This window comes from Manis pentadactyla, chromosome 6 (genome assembly GCF_030020395.1).
Source record: "Manis pentadactyla isolate mManPen7 chromosome 6, mManPen7.hap1, whole genome shotgun sequence".
Taxonomy (NCBI): domain Eukaryota; kingdom Metazoa; phylum Chordata; class Mammalia; order Pholidota; family Manidae; genus Manis; species Manis pentadactyla.
The window spans coordinates 78764548-78780511 of NC_080024.1; positions in this window are offsets into that span (position 1 = coordinate 78764548).

Here is a 15964-nt window from a genome sequence, read left to right on the forward strand (position 1 = left end):
TTCCTGAGAAAGAATTCAAAATAAAAATCATAAACATGCTGACAGAGATGCAGAGAAATATACAAGAGCTAAGGGATGAAGTCCGGAGGGAGATTACAGATGTCCGGAAGGAGATTACAGAAGTGAAACAAACTCTGGAAGGATTTATAAGCAGAATGGGTAAGATGCAAGAGGCCATTGATGGAATAGAAAGCAGAGAACAGGAACGCATAGAAGGTGACACAGAGAGATAAAGAATCTCCAGGAATGAAACAATATTAAGAGAACTGTGTGACCAACCAAAAGGAACAATATCCGCATTATAGGGGTACCAGAAGAATAAGAGAGAGAAATAGGGATAGGAAGTGTCTTTGAAGAAATAATTGCTGAAAACTTCCCCAAACTGGGGGAGGAAATAATCGAACAGACCATGGAAATACACAGAACTCCCAACAGAAAGGACCCAAGGAGGACAACACCAAGACACATAATAATTAAAATGGCAAAGAACAAGGACAAGGACAGAGTTTTGAAGGCAGCTAGAGAGAAGAAAAAGATCACCTATAAAGGAAAACTCATGAGGCTATCCTCAGACTTCTCAACAGAAACCGTACAGGCCAGAAGAGAATGGCATGATATATTTAATGCAATGAAACAGAAGGGCCTTGAACCAAGGATACTGTATCCAGCACGATTATCATTTAAATATGAAGGTGGGATTAAACAATTCCCAGACAGGCAAAAGTTGAGGGAATTTGCCACCCACAAACCAATTCTACAGGGTATTCTAGAGGGACTAGTCTAGACGGGAGCACTCCTAAGACTAAACAGATGTCACCAGAGAAAATAAAATCACAGCAAAGAAAGCAGACCAACCAAATACTAACTAAAGGCAAAAAATAAAATCAACAACCCACTAAAAGCAGTTAAAGGAAACACGAAAGAGCACAGAATAAAACAACCAACATATAAAGAATTGAGGAGGAGGAATAAGAAGGGAGAGAAGAAAGGAATCTCCAGACAGTGTATATAACAGCTCAATAAGCGAGCTAAGTTAGGCAGTAAGATATTAAAGAAGCTAACCTTGAACCTTTGGTATACACGAATCTAAAGCCTGCAATGGCAATAAGTACAGATCTTTCAATAGTCACCCTAAATGTAAATGGACTGAATGCACCAATCAAAAGACACAGAGTAATAGAATGGATAAAAAAGCAAGACCCATCTATATGCTGCTTACAAGAAACTCACCTCAAACCCAAAGACATGCACAGACTAAAAGTCAAGGGATGGAAAAAGATATTTCATGCAAACAATAGGGAGAAGAAAGCAGGGATTGCAGTACTAGTATCAGACAAAATAGACTTCAAAACAAAGAAAGTAACAAGAGATAAAGAAGTACATTACGTAATGATAAAGGGCTCAGTCCAACAAGAGGATATAACCATTCTAAATATATATACACCCAACACAGGAGCACCAGCATATGTGAAACAAATACTAACAGAACTAAAGAAGGAAATAGAATGCAATGCATTCATTTTAGGAGACTTCAACACGCCATTCACCCCATAGGATAGATCCACTGGACAGAAAATAAGTAAGGACACGGAGGCACTGAACAACACACTAGAACAGATGGACCTTATAGACATCTATAGAACTCTACATCCAAAAGCAACAGGATACACATTCTTCTCAACTGCACATGGAACATTCTCCAGAAGAGACCACATAGTAGGTCACAAAAAGAGCCTCAGCAAATTCCAAATGATTGAAATTCTACCAACCAACTTTTCAGACCACATAGGTATAAAACTAGAAATAAATTCTACAAAGAAACCAAAAAGGCTCACAAATACATGGAGGCCTAACAACATGTAACTAAATAATCAATGGTTCAACGAACAAATTAAAATAGACATCAAGGAATATATGGAAACAAATGACAACAACAACACAAAGCCCCAGCTTCTGTGGGACACAGTGAAAGCAGTCTTAAGAGGAAAGTATACAGCAATCCAGGTACATTTAAAGAAGGAAAAACAATCCGAAATAAATAGTCTAAAATCAGAATGATCGAAACTGGGAAAAGAAGAACAAATGAGGCCTACAGTCAGCAGAAGGAGGGACATAATAAAGATCAGAGAAGAAATAAACAAAATTGAGAAGAATAAAACAATAGAAAAAGTCAATGAAACCAAGAGCTGGTTCTTTGAGAAAATAAACAAAATAGATAAACCTCTAGCCAAACTTATTAAGAGAAAAAGAGAATCAACACACATCAACAGAATCAGAAATGAGAATAGAAAAATCACGACAGACTCCACAGAAGTACAAAGAATTATTAAAGACTACTATGAAAAGCTATATGCTAACAAGCTGCAAAATCTAGAAGAAATGGACAACTTCCTAGAAAAATACAACCTTCCAAGACTGACCATGAAAGAAACACAAAAGTTAAACAAACCAATTACGAGCAAAAAAATTGAAATTTTACTCAAAAAACTATCCAAACACAAAACCCCCGGCCCGATGGATTTACCTCGGAATTTTATCAAACATACAGAGAAGACATAATACCCATTCTCCTTAAAGTTTTCCAAAAAATAGAAGAGGGAATACTCCGCAACTCATTCTATGAAGCCAACATCACCCTAATACCAAAACCTGTCAAAGACCCCACCAAAAAAGAAAATTACAGACCAATATCCCTGATGAATGTAGATGCAAAAATACTCAATAAAATATTAGCAAACTGAATTCAAAAATATATCAAAAGGATCATACACCATGTCCAAGTGGGATTCATCCCAGGGATGCAAGGATGGTACAACATTAAAAAATCCATCAACATCATCCACCACATAAACCAAAAGAAAGACAAAAACCACATGATCATCTCCATAGATGCTGAAAAAGCATTTGACAAAATTCAACATCCATTCATGAAAAAAGCCTCTCAGCAAAATGGGTGTAGAGGGCAAGTACCTCAACATAATGAAGGCCATATATGGTAAACCCACAGCCAACATCATACTGAACAGCAAGAAGCTGAAAGGTTTTCCTCTGAGATCGGGAACAAGACAGGGATGCCCCCCCTCCTCACTGTTATTTAACTTAGTACTGGAGGTCCTAGCCATGGCAATTAGACAAAACAAAGAAATACAAGGAATCCAGATTGTTAAAGAGGAAGTTAAGCTGTCACTATTTGCAGATGACATAATATTGTACATAAAAAACCCTAAAGACTCCACTCCAAAACTACTAGAACTGATATCGGAATACAGCAAAGTTGCAGGATACAAAATTAACACACAGAAATCTGTGGCTTTCCTATACACTAATAATGAACAAATTGAAAGAGAAATCAGGAAAACAACTCCATTCACAACTGCATCTAAAAGAATCAAATAAATAGGAATAATCCTAACCAAGGAAGTGAAAGACCTATACCCTGAAAACTACAAGACACTCTTAAGACAAATTAAAGGGGACACTAAGAAATGGAAACTCATCCCATGCTCTTGGCTAGGAATAATTAATATTGTCAAAATGCCCATCCTTCCCAAAGCAGTATACAGATTTGATGCAATCCCTATCAAATTAATAGCAACATTCTTCAATGAACTGGAACAAATAGTTCAAAAATTCATATGGAAACACCAAAGACCCCAAATAGCCAAAGCAATCCTCACAAAGCAGAACAAAGTGTTGGGGGGATCTCACTCCCCAGCTTCAAGCTCTACTACAAAGCCATAGTAATCAAGACAATTTGGTACTGGCACAAGAACAGAGCCACAGACCAGTGGAACAGATTAGAGAATCCAGACATTAACCCAAACATTTATGGTCAATTAATATTTGATAAAGGAGCCATGGATATACAATTGGGAAATGACAGTCTCTTCAACAGAGGGTTTTGGGAAATCTGGATAGCTACATGTAAGAGAATGAAACTGGACCATTTTCTAACCCCATACACAAAAGTAAATTCGAAATGGATCAAAGACTTGAATGTAACTCATGAAACCATAAAACTGTTAGAAAAAATCAAAGGCAAAAATCTCTTAGACATAAACATGAGTGACCTCTTCTTGAACATATCTCCCCAGGCAAGGAAAACAAAAGCAGAAATGAACAAGTGAACTATATCAAGCTGAAAAGCTTCTGTACAGCAAAAGACACCATCAATACAACAAAAAGGTACCCTACAGTATGGGAGAATATATTTGTAAATGACAGATCCCATAAAGGCTTGACATCTAAAATATTTAAAGAGCTCATGTACCTCAACAAAAAAATGTAAATAATCCAATTAAAAAATGGGCAGAGGAGCTGAACAGACAGTTCTCCAAAGAAGAAATTCAGATGACCAACAGACACATGAAAAGATGCTCCACATCAGTAGTCATCAGAGAAATGCAAATTAAAAGCACAATGAGATATCACCTCACACCAGTAAGGATGGCTACCATCCAAAAGACAAACAACAACAAATGTTGGTGAGGTTGTGGAGAAAGGGGGACCCTCCTACTCTGCTGGTGGGAATGTAAATTAGTTCAACCATTGTGGAAAGCAGTATGGAGTTTCCTCAAAATGCTCAAAATAGACTTACCATTTGACCCAGGAATTCCACTCCTAGGAATTTACCATAAGAATGCAGCACTCCAGTTTGAAAGACAGATGCACCACTATGTTAATCGCAACACTATTTACAATAACCAAGAAATGGAAGCAACCTAAGCGTCCATCAGTAGATGAATGGATAAAGAAGATGTGGTACATATACACAATGGAATATTATTCAGCCGTAAGAAGAAAACAAATCCTACCATTTGCAACAACATGGATTGAGCTAGAGGGTATTATGCTCAGTGAAATAAGCCAGGTGGAAAGAGACAAGTACCAAATTATTTCACTCATCTGTGGAGTATAAGAAAAAAGGAAAGACTGAAGGAACAAAACAGCAGCAGAATCACAGAACCCACGAATGGACTAACAGTTACCAAAGGAAAGGGACTGGGGAGGATGAGTGGATGGGGAGGGATAAGGGGGGGTAGAAGAAAGGGGTAGTATGATTAGCATGCATAATGTGGGGGGTGGGAGAAAGGGAAGGGCTGTGCAACACAGAGAAGACAAGTAGTGATTCTACAACATTTTGCTATGCTGATGGACAGTGACTGTAATGGGGTTTGTGGGGGGGACTTGGTGTAGGGGAGAGCCTAGTAAACATAATATTCTTCATGTAATTGTAGATTAATGATAACAAAAAAAGAAAGAAATGGGGGAATACTTCCCGATAGGATAAAACTAACTGTAAATCAATGATTAATGCATCCTTTACATATCCTTAATATTGATCTTTTAAAGGGTGTGAGATGATCAGCTATGGAAGTACACTTTTCTGATAATATATCTTTCTCTTAAAAAAAACAGCAGTTCCTGTGTGGTGATCTCCAATAGGTTCTTCACAATGGTATAAAGGTCATATCAAAGTGTGGGCAAAGGGTTTGTTTGTGTTTATACAGAGGATCAAGGCCTAATTTGGCTACCCAGAAAATGAATTAAGGTACTGTATGAAGAAGATCTTCCAACATCAACATCCTCTGGAAGAGTCATTTCAGAAGATGATCATCAAAAAACTTCAACAAAGACCCTGGCACTGTTTCAGTTGTAGCTGCATTCATCCCACCGGTTCCTGGACTTGCCATTGGAATGAAGAAGGAGATATCTAAGCTGGCCTGTGCATACAGTAAAACAAGAAATTTGACTGGATCTATACTGTCGGAACTCAACCAAGAACTAGGAGAAGGGCAAGTTGCAGTGCTCCAAAATCGTGCATCTATAGACTATCTACTGTTAAAAGAACATATGGGATGTGAACAGTTCCCAGGAATGTGTTGTTTTAATTTGTCTGATTTTTCTCAAACTATTCAAATTCAGTTAGACATTATCCATCATATCATTGATAAGTTTTCACAAATGCTTAGGGTACCTAACTGGTTTTCTTGGTTTCACTGGATATGGCTGGTAATTGTAGGTCTGCTTTTGTGATGTATCTGTATTCCTATTCTGTTAATGTGTGTATGCAATTTAATTAGTAGTTTGTTAAAACCTATACATGCTTATGTTACTCTACAAGAAGATATGTCAAAGAAATAATCAATTTTCCCATATTTTCTTCTGTCTGCTACTTCTGTAGCTTTTCTTCTTCCTAATTACAACTCTTTAGTAGAATTCGTGCCTCATATCGAAAATTACTGAGTATCATAATTCTTCCAAGTGGTAAAGATACCTCAAGACAAATGCTGGGCATAGAAGCCACATGGCATAAATCTGCAAAGAAGTAGAAAACTATCCTTTTCAAAGAATATTGCTTCTCCCTCACTTACGAACTTTACATTTCCCTGTATGGCCCTGGAAGATGACTGGTTAGCCAGAGACAGGTAAGATTCCTCAAGGGAGGAACAACCTAAGTCATGCACAGTTGCAGGGGGGCCATCAGGATAGAAATTGGGGATCAACAGAGATGAGGCTTAGAACCTCAAACCCCCCCCATTTTGATAGAAATCTTCTGCATCCGTGGATGTTTTGTTGTCCTTGTCTAGCTTGGATTAATACTTAGTCTATAGGCACAGATCTGATCATATACATTTGCCCTCTTACAGCACTAAATTATGTTTTCTACCTTTATCTTGCATCTACCTACCACTTCAGCATTTTATTAAAAAACAATTATAATAATAAGGGAGAAATGTGGGATTCACATATAAATCAAGTATAAAAATCAAACGAATAATCATATCTGACTTGATTGTTTATAGTTCATGATGCATGATCAAAACTGAAAGTTTCTGTGATATAACTGCCCTTGCACTTTTCACCATGTAAGAACTTATTTACTGTGTAAGAAATTGTTCACCATGTAAGAACTTGTTTGTTATGCTTCAGAAGAATGGAGACTGTTGAGAATTAGGCTTGGGGTTGATTAATGATTGTGCATTGAGTCCCCTATACAGAATTTTATTGTTGTTAACAACCATTTGATCAATAAATATGAGAGATGCCCTCTCAAAAAAATATCTTTTTTAATTATGGAAGAAGGATCAATACTAAATGCCAAAAGGGAGCCAATACCGTTTTCTTCTCCTGCAGAGTATCCTGAAAGCTTTCAGACCAATGATTAAACCAAAAATACCGAGACTCTAGGAACCAAACTGGAATTACATGTGGAACATTTGCCAGGTTCAGGCACTTAACAAAATGGGACTCAAATCATTAGAAAAAAGTTAGTGTAAAGCTGAAATTTAGGATGGAGTGTTACAAATTCATGTTTACTATTAAAATCTGGAGCACATGTACTGGATGCAGGAAGCCAGTATTAAAAATTCAGAGAAATTCAGCAGCCCAGTTTCAAAAAGACAGTTGCACCCCTATGTTTATTGCAGCACTATTTACAATAGCCAAGAAATGGAAGCAACCCAAGTGTCCATCAGTAGATGAATGGATAAAGAAGATGTGGTACATATACACAATGGAATATTATTCAGCCATAAGAAGAAAACAAATCCTACCATTTGCAACAACATGGATGGAGCTAGAGGGTATTATGCTCAGTGAAATAAGGCAGGTGGAAAGAGACAAGTACCAAATTATTTCACTCATATGTAGAGTATGAGAACAAAGGAAAACTGAAGGAACAAAACAGCAGCAGAATCACAGAACCCAAGAATGGACTAACAGTTACCAAAAGGAAAGAGACTGGGGAGAATGGGTGGGAAGGGAGGGATAAGGGCGGGGAAAAACAAAGGGGTATTACAATTAGCTCACATAATGTGGGAGGGGTCCCAAGGGGAAGTCAGTTTAGTACAGAGAAGTCAAGTAGTGATTCTATATCAGCTTACTAGGCTGATGGTCAGTGACTGTAATGGGGTATGTGGTGGGGCTACTTGATGACCTGGGGAGTCTAGTAACCATAATGTTGCTCATATAATTGTAGATTGGTTATTGTGAATAGTGCTGTGATAAACATAGGGGTGCACATATCTTTTTTATACTGGTCTGCTGCATTCTTTTATTTATTTATTTATTTATTCATTCATTCATTCATTCACTCATTCATTATCTATCTATCTACCTATCTGTCTATCTATCTTTCTGTCATTAATATATAATTAGATGAGTAACATTATGTTTGCTAGACTCCCCCCATCATGAAGATGCCTCCAGGTACCCCATTGCAGTCACTGTCCATGAGCATAGTAAGATACTGTAGAATCCCTACTTGTCTTCTCTGTGTTCTATAGCCCTCCCTGTGATCCCCACTCCCACATTATACGTGCTAATAGTAATGCACGCTTTCTTTCCCTCTCCCCTTATCTCTCCATTACCAGCTATCCACCCCAGTCCCTTTCCCTTTGGTAACTGTTAGTCCATTCTTGGGTTATGTGAATCTGGTGCTATTTTGCTTATTCAATCTGTGTTCTGTGTGCACGCCCATTGGCTGCCTCCCTTCGATTGACGGCACTGACTGCCATTTATTGCGCAGAGTCACTCGCAGGCCCGCCCCAGACAGGCGTCCCTCCCGGCCAATGAGTGAGTGCCGACGCAGTGCAGCCCGCCTTTGGGGGCGCCCACAGAACACGTGTTTCAGGTGGCTGCGCAGTAGCTGCAGGCTTTCCCGCCTCCGTGTTCAGTACTCATTAGCTTCCCGAGCGCCGCCAGGAGAGGGGTTTCTAACGGCTCCCTCCGGTCTTCTGTCCTCCGGCCCTGTCCGCAGGGGCGACCTGGCGCCCTCAGACAGCCGACTCCTTCGCACCGCGTGCCCGGCGGAGACCAGATGTTGGACCCGCGCTGTCCTCGGCTGTGCCTTCCTCCCGGCACGAATGTGCTGGCAGCACTGACCTCGCTCCCCAGCCTCGGATCACCTCTTCGCGCTTGCTGGGCCCCTGGCGCCGCCCTCGCCCTTCTCTTCTCTCCAGTGGCGGGCGAAAGGCGGCGATCGACCTGGACTTGAAGCCGCTGCCCCGGTCGGACGTGAGCCATTACAGCTCTGCCACCTCCAGCCTTGCGCCGTGGGGCGGCGCGACCAGGAACCCCGATGCCGCCGTGGGCCTGCCTTCTGCCTCGGTGGCCACTGAGGGGCAGTCGCGCAAGAGCATCTCTTCCGGCCGCAGCGCGTGGTGCAACCTGTCCCATGCCGACCGCATCGCCGAGTCCATCGAGATTGAGAGCTTGGCCGAGAAGCGGCTCACGCTGCCGCAGATCTACGGTGGGTGGTCAAGAGCAGGCCCTAGTTGAAGGATGAAGGCGAAGCGACGACTCTGCGGGCTGGAAGGTACGTGACCTCGGTGGGCGGCCGGACCCGGACGGGGCGCGGGGACACCTGTCTCCACCTGAGGTCGCGGTGGAGCCGGTGAGGGGCGTCCATGCAAGTTGCTTGGCGGATACTGCATCGCCCGTGTGACCGGGAAGCGACCGACACGGGTGGTGGGCCTGCCGGGCCCGGCCGGGGTTCAGGAGATGGCGCACTCCACCAGAGGGGCTGTCCGGGGAGGGAGGGAGGTGGAGCAAGTGCGCTGAGAAGGCTGTCCGCGCCGCCGCCGAAGTCGGCCAGGCAGGGGAGAGGGGCTGGCTGGACCGCTGCTCCTCTGTCTGGGACCGGGCGGTGAAGGCGGCTGCTCTCTGTCTGGCCTGGTGCCGCGCCGCCGACCTGCTACCGCCGCCTGGGCCGGGGCCACAGGTGGAGGGCACAGGTGAGGCCACGCAGATGTGGAGGCCCGTGGGCGGTTTGCCTTGCGTGGATTTTCTAGGCGGGGGCCTCGAGGGTGAGGGCCGGGGGAGCTGAAGTTCAAGTGGGACCCGCAGCGGGGCGGCGGGGTAGAGGCTGCCCGGAAGGCAACGCCTTTAGAATTGAAAATTTTTTCATGAGGTACCTCTCGTATTTTCTATTTGGGAATGAAGTTTCTTTACTTTGGTTTTGGAATTGACAGTGCATTTTCTTGTATTTAAAAATTACTGTCTTTCAGTCATTGAGGTTTGTGGTCTGCAGCTGAGTAGTTTGCAATTACCGGCAGAGATTCTGAGACAGGGACCATGGGTATAGTCAGAGTAGCGTGGGGGCCTCTGAAAAAGACCCCTACCAAAACTCCGTATTAAACAGTTGAGCGCAGTCAGAGTCACATTAATTCTCTAAAGTAAAATGTCAGACTAGTAGGAGTATAAGCATTGTTCAGTTCAGGAGTATAAGCATTGTTCAGTTCAGTGAAGCTGAGTTAAAACTAAAAAGCCAGGAGAAACTTGGCCTGGAATGTGTGAACATCCCCCAGATAAGAAAATAGCTCAGCATGGCCCATGTCTTCATTGTGTCAATTAAATGAAGCTATTGTAAACTTTACTTTAGCCTGCTAAAAGGCCCAGTTTAACTTTAGCTTTGCCTGGATGCTGCTTTTCCTCCTCGAGCCCCTAATGACATAATATATAACCTGGGCAATTAATACGGCAAGTAAGCCCAGCCACAGACTACATAGTAAAAGGCACGAAGGATCCCATCTTAAAGATGAGATTGCATTTTAGCACTCAGGAAGTTGAGAAGTAAGAATCTTTTTATTATTATTATTAAGGTATTACTGATATACCCCCATTTGAGGGTTTCACATGAAAAACCAATGTGGTTACTACATTCACCCATATTATCGAGTTGCCCCCCATACCCTATTGCAGCCACTGTCCCTCAGTGTAGTAATTTGTCACAGATTTACTTTTTGCCAAGAAGTAAGATATTTTCTTTCATTTATTTATTTATTTTATTAAGGTATTATTGATATATATTCTCATAAAGGTTTCACATGAAAAAACCATGTGGTTACTACATTCACCCCTTTATCGTGTTCTGCCCATGCCCCATTGCGGTCACTGCCCATCAGTGGAGTAAGATGCCACAGAGTCAACTGTTTGCCTTCTCTGTGCTGCACTGTCTTCCATTTGATCCCCCCACACACCATGTGTGCCAATCATAATACCCCTGAATCCCCTTCTCCCTTCCTCCCCTATCCCTCCTCTTTAGTAACTGCTAGTTCCTTCTTGGAGTCTGTGAGTCTGTTGCTGTTTTGTTCCTTCAGTTTTGCTTCCTTGTTACCTTCCACAAATGAGGGAAATCATTTGGTACTTGTCTTTCTCAGCCTGCCTTATTTCACCAAGCATATCCTGAAGCTCCATCCATGTGGTTGCAAATGGTAGGATTTGTTTTCTTCTTATGGCTGAGTAGTATTCCATTGTGTATATGTACCACATCTTCTTTATCCATTCATCTACTGATGGACACTTAGGTTGCTTCCATATCTTAGCTATCTTAAGTAGTGCTGCAATAACCATAGGGGTGCATATGTGTTTTTGAATCTGAGAAATTATAGTCTTTGGGTAAATTCCTAGGAGTGGAATTCCCAGGTCAAATGGTATTTCTAGTTTTAGTTTTCTGAGAAACCTCCATATTTCTTTCCACAATGGTTGAATTAGCTTACATTCCAACCAGCAGTGTAGGAGGGTTCCACTTTTCCATGTCCTTGCAAGCATTTGTTGCTTAGTCTTTTCGATACTGGCCATCCTAACTGGTGTGAGGTGATATCTCACTGTGTTTTTTTTCTTTGGTATCATTAATCTACAATTACATGAGGAACATTATGTTTACTAGACTTCTCCCATCACCCATCTCCCCCCCACATACCCCCATTACAGTCACTGTCCATCAGCGTAGTAAGATGCTGTAGAATCACTACTTGTCTTCTCTGTGTTGTACAGCTCTCCCCGTGACCCCCTACATTATGTCTGCTGATCATAATGCCCCCTTCCTTTTCTTCCCCCTCTTATCCCTCCCTTTCCACCCATTCTCCCCAGTCCCTTTTCCTTTGGTAACTGTTAGTCCATTCATGGGTTCTGTGGGTCTGCTGTTGTTTTGCTCCTTCAGTATTTTTTTTTTTATTCTTATACTCCACAGATGAGTGAAATCATTTGGTACTTGTTTTTCTCCGCCTGGCTTATTTCACTGAGCATAATACCCTCTAGCTCCATCCATGTTGTTGCAAATGGTAGGATTTGCTTTCTTCTTATGGTGAATAATATTCCATTGTGTATATGTGCCACATCTTCTTTATCCATTCATCTACTGATGGACACTTGGGTTGCTTCCATTTCTTGGCTATTGTAAATAGTGCTGGAGTAAACATGGGGGATAGGTCTTTTTCAAACTGGGCTCCTGCATTCTCAGGGTAAATTTCTAGGAGTAGAAATTCTGGGTTAAATGGTATTTCTCTTTTGGGAATTTGAGAAACCTCCATACTACTTTCCACAATTGTTCAGCCAGTTTACATTTCCACAAGCAGTGTAAGAGGGTTCCCCTTTCTCCACATCCTCGTTGTTTGTCTTATGGATGTTGGCCATCTTAACTGGTGTGAGGTGATATCTCATTGTGGTTATAATTTGCATATCTCTGGTGATTAGCTGCGTGGAGTATGTTTTCATGTGCCTGTTGGCCATCTGAGTTTCTTCTTTGGAGAAGTGTCTGTTCAGCTCCTCTGCCCATCTTTTAATTGGCTTATTTGCTTTCTGTTTGTTGAGGGTCATGAGCTCTTTATATAATTTGGATGTCAACCCCTTATCAGATATGTCATTTATAAGTATATTCTCTCATACTGTAGAATGTCTTTTTGTTCTTCTGAAGGTGTCCTTTGCTATACAGAAGCTTTATGGTTTGATATAGTCCCACTTGTTCATTTCTGCTTTTGTTTCCCTTGCCCGGGGAGATATTGTTCATGAAGATGTTGCTTGTGTTTATGTCCAAGAGATTTTTGCCTATGTTTTATTCTAAGGGTTTTATGGTTTCATAACTCACATTCCAGTCTTTGATCCATTTCGAATTTACTTTTGTGTATGGGGTTAGACAATGATCTAGTTTCATTCTCTTACATGTAGCTGTCCAGTTTTGCCAACACCAGCTATTGAAGAGGCTGTCATTTCCCCATTGTGTATTCATGAATCCTTTATTGTATATTAATTGAGAATATATGTTTGGGTTAATATCTGGCCTCTCAATTCCATTCCACTGGTCTTTGAGTCTGTTCTTGTGCCAGTACCAAATTGTCTTGATTACTGTGGCTTTGTAGTAGAGCTTGAAGTTGGGAAGCAAGATCCCTGCTGTTTTATTCTTTCTTCTCAGTATTGCTTTTGCTATTCGGGGTCTTTGGTGGTTCCATATGAATCTTAGAACTGTTAGTTCCAGTTTGTTGAAGAATGGTGTTGGTGTTTTGATAGATAGCATTGAATCTGTACTTTGCTTTAGGCAGTATGGACATTTTGACAATATTAATTCTTCCTATTCATAAGCACTGTGCTTTTTTCCATTTATTGGTATCTTTTCTTTTAAATTGAATGATGTATTTTATTTCTCCCAGCATGCCAAAATATGTCAACATGAAATTCATATAAAATTATTCTTGAGATCCTTTGCACTGTTTTATTGCACAAAGTCTTCCACATCTAGCATGTATTATGCCCTGTGGCACACCTCCCTTCAGACTTACACGCATCTCAAGTACTAGTAGCCATCTGTAGTTGGTAGATACCATACTAGACAGCTCACGTCTAGAGAGAATGTGACAGTTCTGGCCCATTTCTTTGCAGTCACATGGCCTGCCTGTTTTTCAGTGTTATTTCTGATCCGTGTGCATCAGCCATTCATAGGGCATAAAATGCAAGAACTCAAGAAGTTTTTCCAAATTCAGCTTTATACAACTAAGACTATAGATACCAAAGAAAACTTGTATGTATGTATGTCACATAATTTACATATTTTCTGGCTCAGTGTTGTGTATGCCACAGAAAATAAACAACTGCTAAGAACTTTATCATCAATGGAAGATAATAACACAGAAGTAGTCGTTCTGCAAACTATTTGAGCTTCCCTCCTACATTTTGCCAGCATGCTTTCCTATATTTATTTATTTATTTATTTTTACTGCTTTATTTTATTTTGGTATCATTAATCTACAATTACAGAAAGAACATTGTGTTTACTAGGTTCCCCCCTTCACCAAGTACCCCCCACATACCCCATCACAGTCACTGTCCATCTGCGTAGTAAGAAGCTGTAAAATCACTACTTGTCTTCTCTGCATTGCACAGCCCTCCCCGTGCCCCAAACGAACTATACATGCTAATCGTAATGCCCTCTTTCTTTTTCCCCGCCCTTATCCCTCCCTTCCCACCCATCATTCCCAGTCCCTTTCCTTTTGGTAATTATTAGTCCATTCTTGGGTTCTGTGATACTGCTGCTGTTTTGTTCCTTCAGTTTTCCTTTGTTCTTATTCTCCACATATGAGTGATATCACTTGGTACTTTTCCTTCTCTGCCTGGCTTATTTCACTGAGCATAATACCCTCTATCTCCATCCATGTTGTTGCGAATGGTAGGATCTGTTTTTTTCTTATGGTTGTATAATATTCCATTGTGTATATGTACCCCCTTTTCTTTATCCATTCATCTACTGATGGACATTTAGGTTGCTTCCATATCTAGGCTATTGTAAACATGCCGCAATAAACATAGGGGTGCATCTGTCTTTTTCAAACTGGGCTGCTGCATTCTTAGGGTAAATTTCTAGATGTAGAATTCCTGGGTCAAATGTTATTCCTATTTTGAGCATTCTGAGGAACCTCCATACTGCTTTCCACAATGGTTGAACTAGTTTACATTCCCACCAGCAGTGTAGGAGGGTTCCCCTTTCTCCACAACCTCGCCAACATTTGTTGTTGTTTGTCTTTTCAATGATGGCGATCCTTACTGGTGTGAGGTGATATCTCATTGTGGTTATAATTTGCATATCTCTGGTGATTAGCTGCGTGGAGTATGTTTTCATGTGCCTGTTGGCCATCTGAGTTTCTTCTTTGGAGAAGTGTCTGTTCAGCTCCTCTGCCCATCTTTTAATTGGCTTATTTGCTTTCTGTTTGTTGAGGGTCATGAGCTCTTTATATAATTTGGATGTCAACCTCTTATCAGATATGTCATTGATAAGTCTATTCTCTCATACTGTAGAATGTCTTTTTGTTCTTCTGAAGGTGTCCTTTGCTGTACAGAAGCTTTATGGTTTGATATAGTCCCACTTGTTCATTTCTGCTTTTGTTTCCCTTGCCCGGGGAGATATTGTTCATGAAGATGTTGCTTGTGTTTATGTCCAAGAGATTTTTGCCTATGTTTTATTCTAAGGGTTTTATGGTTTCATAACTCACATTCCAGTCTTTGATCCATTTCGAATTTACTTTTGTGTATGGGGTTAGACAATGATCTAGTTTCATTCTCTTACATGTAGCTGTCCAGTTTTGCCAACACCAGCTATTGAAGAGGCTGTCATTTCCCCATTGTGTATTCATGAATCCTTTATTGTATATTAATTGAGAATATATGTTTGGGTTAATATCTGGCCTCTCAATTCCATTCCACTGGTCTTTGAGTCTGTTCTTGTGCCAGTACCAAATTGTCTTGATTACTGTGGCTTTGTAGTAGAGCTTGAAGTTGGGAAGCAAGATCCCTGCTGTTTTATTCTTTCTTCTCAGTATTGCTTTTGCTATTCGGGGTCTTTGGTGGTTCCATATGAATCTTAGAACTGTTAGTTCCAGTTTGTTGAAGAATGGTGTTGGTGTTTTGATAGATAGCATTGAATCTGTACTTTGCTTTAGGCAGTATGGACATTTTGACAATATTAATTCTTCCTATTCATAAGCACTGTGCTTTTTTCCATTTATTGGTATCTTTTCTTTTAAATTGAATGATGTATTTTATTTCTCCCAGCATGCCAAAATATGTCAACATGAAATTCATATAAAATTATTCTTGAGATCCTTTGCACTGTTTTATTGCACAAAGTCTTCCACATCTAGCATGTATTATGCCCTGTGGCACACCTCCCTTCAGACTTACACGCATCTCAAGTACT